This window comes from Orycteropus afer, unplaced genomic scaffold, assembly GCF_000298275.1.
Source record: "Orycteropus afer afer isolate SDZICR_OR568_19922 unplaced genomic scaffold, OryAfe1.0 scaffold00911, whole genome shotgun sequence".
In the NCBI taxonomy this organism is placed as follows: Eukaryota; Metazoa; Chordata; class Mammalia; order Tubulidentata; family Orycteropodidae; genus Orycteropus; species Orycteropus afer.
In genome coordinates, this window is record NW_006922498.1 from 132,808 (window position 1) to 137,012 (window position 4,205).

The window sequence follows — 4,205 nt, forward strand, 5'->3', positions numbered from 1 at the left end:
CCAGTCGCTACTCGCCAAAGTAGTAGGTGGTACAATGTTTTGTATAGTATGTTATGCCAATTGAGCTTGATGTCCCCTGCAACTATGAGAATGACCATTCTCGCTTCCAAGGAGCATTCTGGTTGCACTTCCTCTAGGACAAATTTGTTAGTTCTTTTAGCAGTCCATGTCACTTTCAGCATTCTTTGCCAGCACCACAAGTCAAAAACATCAACTCTTCTTCAGTCTTCCTTATTCATAGTACAGCTCTCACATGCATATGAGGTAATTGAAAATTTCATGGCTGTGTCAGGTGTAGGATAGTCCTCAAGGAGACATCTTCATCACTCAAAAGAAGTCTTTTGCAGCTGATTTGCCCAGTGCTGTACATCGTCTGATGTTCTGACTGCTGCATCCATTGGCATGAATTGTATAACCAAATAATGTGAAGTCTTTGACAACCTCAATATTTTCTCCATTTACTGTGATGCTGTTTGTAGGTCCAGTTGTGAGGATTTTTGTTTTCTTTAAATTGAGATGTAACCCATACTGCAGGCTGTATTCTTCAATCTGCATCAGTAAGTGCTTCAAGTCACTCTCACTTTCAGCAAGCAGAGTTGTGTCGTCAGTCTATCTCAGGTTGTTAATGATTCTTCCTCCAATCTTGATGCCATGTTCTTCTTCATATAGTCCAACTTCTCAGATTATTTGCTCAGCATATAGATTGAATAAATATGGTGAAAGGACACAACTCTGACACACTCCCTTCTTGATTCTAAACTATGCAGTGTCCCCTTGTTCTGTTTGAATGACAGCATCCTGGTCTATGTACAGGTTCCTTATGAGTACAATTAAGTGTTCTGGAATTCCCATTCTTCTCAATATTATCCACAATTTGTTATAATCAACACAATCAAATGCTATTGCATAGTCAATAAAACACAAGTAAATATTTTTCTGGTATTCTTTGCTTTGAACCAAGATCCATCTGACATCAGCAATAATAGCCCTTGTTCCATATCCTCTTCTGAATCTAGCCTGTACCTCTGGAAGTTCTCTGTCATTTTACTGCTGCAACCATTTTTGAATTATCTTCAGTAAGATTTTACTTGCATGTGATATTAATGATATTGTTCATTAATTTCCACATTCTGTGAAATCACCTTTCTTTGTAATGGACCTCTTCTAGTCAGTTGGCCAAGTAGCTGTCTTCCAAATCTCTTGGCAAATCCAAGTGAGTGAGTCCAGTCGGGCATCTGTTTATTAAAACATCTCAATGGATATTCTGTCAATTACTGGAGCCTTCTTCTTCAGCCATTGCTTCAGTGCAACTTCAACTTCTTCCTTGATGTCTATTAGAAATTGTATAGCATTGGGCAAATATGCTGCAAAGGATCTCTTTCAAGTGCTGAAGAGCAAAGATGTTTCTTTCAAAACTTAGGTGTGCTTGACATGAGCCGTGATATTTTCAATTGCCTCATATGCATATAAGGCCTGGACGATGAAAAAGGAAGACCAAACAAGAGTCGATGCTTTTGAGTTGTGGTGTTGGTGAAGAATACTGAAAGTACCTTGAACAGCTAAAAGAACTAACAAATACATCCTGAAAGAAGTGCAGCCAGAATGCTCCTTGGAAGCAAGAATGGCTAGACTTCATCTCACCTACTTTGGTCATGTGGTAAGAAGGGATCATTCCCTGGAGAAGGGTATCATATAATATGTCTATTACTCACATTTCATATATCAAAAGTAATATATTACCAGACAAAATATGTATGAACTGCTTGACAAAATGGAAGGACGAGAAAGGAGAAGGCCTCCAATGAGATGGATTGACACAGTGGCTGCAGCAATGGGCTCAGGTATGGCAAGGATCATAGGGCTGGCACAGGACTGGGCAATCTTTCATTCTGCTGTACATGTGACATGTGGTCACTATGAGTCAGAAACAACTCAATGGCACCTAACAACAACATGGGAAAAGGTGTCTAAAACAATAACATGAAAGCATTCTCAGATCTTTCTGATTGCAAAGATAGTGAAGTATTTACAATAATAAATAAATTAAATAAACAATACATTGTATTTGTATGCTTTGCATTCTATTTCCCACCCACTCTCATTAAGTCAATCCCAGCTCACAGGGACCTTGTAGTACAGAAAAACTACCCCCTAGGGTTTCTGGGATTGTAAATCTTTACATAGGCAGACTTCATCTTTCTCCTATAGAGTAGCTGCTGACTGTAGCCACCAACCTTTTGATAAGCAGATGTGCTTTAACTACTTTGCAAGGAGAGCTCCTTGCACTTTATTTAGATCCCAAGAAATCTGGCATTTCTCAGTGAGGATAAAGAAGTAGCAAGAAAAGCTCTAAAAAATGATGTTGTTGGACACAATTCCATTGCCCTGTAAGCCTTTATTTCCACTATGATGAAAGCTTAGGGGGCAGGAGTGCATGGGAGGGAAAGACATAGGGAAGAGGTAACTATGGGAAGGAAGTGGGAAGAGAGCTGTTTCACTGTGGGGAATTGCAGTTAATGTCATGAGACAAAATATATATGAACTGCTATATGCAAAATGAATTTGTTGTGTAAATTTTCACCCAAATCACCATATTTAAAAAAAAAAAAAAAAGAGAGACGAAAAAAGAAGTTAGTGGGTACCCAAATCACAATTCTCCAACAATAAGCCCGGAAGTAGCAGCAATTCAGATGGTGTGTCAATGGAAAAGTAAATAAAATGAAAGGAGTCAGTTCTTTTTCTTTTTCAGCCACACTGCAATAACCTACCCTATTCACAATATTTGTTTTCAAGGTAAGTGTTTGAATTGTAAAACATAGACATTCTCTTGACTTCATTTTACCAGCAATGAATTCTATTTCCTGCATGTTGAAGTAACTTCTGTTAATATATTACTTTTGATATATGACATGTGAGTAATAGACATATTTTATAAAACGGAATGTACATTTCCACTTATCTTACAAAATGCTATTCCTTTTACCTCCGGCAATTGATTAAGAGCAAAATATCAGCATTCATAAGGGAACTCTAAGCACAGTAAATTTCTCGGGCCCCATGGTGTGTTAAAGATTTTTCTCCCTATAATTTAAGTCTGTTTACTAACTATTTGCATATTGCTTATGCATCATGGATGCTGAAAAATTGAGAATTTGCAGCAAGAAAATTATATATAACCAAACATTTATATTCCCTTCATTAAATATTTATATAATCCTAAAGACTGTTAGCAGCTTCTTCCATTTTTAATTATAATCATGAAAGTGAAAACCATTCAGATTCAGTTATACTCTGAAGAGACAGTTACCGTGCATTGAAATGGTTCTTAACAATAAATATAGTCAATTGTTATAATTTCTTAATCTAACTCCAAGGCTACTCTCTGCAATTTTAGAGTTCAACAAAAATGTTTAGAACCAACTGCTTAATTCACATTATAACAACAATTTCATTATTTTAAAAATGTCCATTAAGTTTAGTAAATAATAAAACATCAAGTTGACTATGTTCTAATGGAATTTTAAAAAAAGACTAAATAGTGCTCAGTGTGGCACCACCTATACTAAAATTGGAAAAGTATTATGTCCCCTGCACTAGAATGATATGCAAATTCATGAAATATTCCATATTTTTGTTTTTGTTTGTTTGTTTTTCTTTTCCCTTGTTACAAAAATTACCTTCAAAAATCTAGTTTGAAATCTAGGTTCACTCAGTGCAGTGTAGTAAATTACTTAGTGTGGCTTTTCTACCCATAAGTTTTTGTAAACTCCAAGGTGGGAATTGCTATTAGCAACTGAGGAGATCCTGATTGCTAAAGTCACCCACCTGGAGTATTTCTGTTGGGAGTGGCACAAAACAATGTTCTGGGAGGTTCCCACTCTCTCTCAGTTGCTTAGAGTTCTGATGCTATGATTGGCTAGTTTGCCAGGCTCAAAAGGAGGCCTCCTAGAAGCAGAACTCTCTCTGACTGCTGGTTGAGGAAGACGTGCTGCTGCAAGAGACATGCACTCCTGAAAGAGATGCGCACTGCTGGGAAAGAGACTGTGAGAGACTGGTGGCTGAGGGATGGTGGGCTGGGAGAGAGACTGAGCGTTCTTCCTGAACTTGAGTTGTAGCCTGGTGCTTCCCTAATAAACCGCGTAATCTGTGAGTTCTGTGTGGCCACTGCAGTGAATTATCGAACCCAGGAGAGAGGTGGTGGGTGC

General features: G+C 37.8%; 1 pseudogene; it reads left to right on the top strand.

Annotated features, from left to right (window-relative positions):
* The first annotated feature begins 3,538 nt into the window (after positions 1-3,538).
* LOC122151924 lies at positions 3,539-3,633 on the top strand (annotated as a pseudogene).
* Positions 3,634-4,205: the final 572 nt, after the last annotated feature.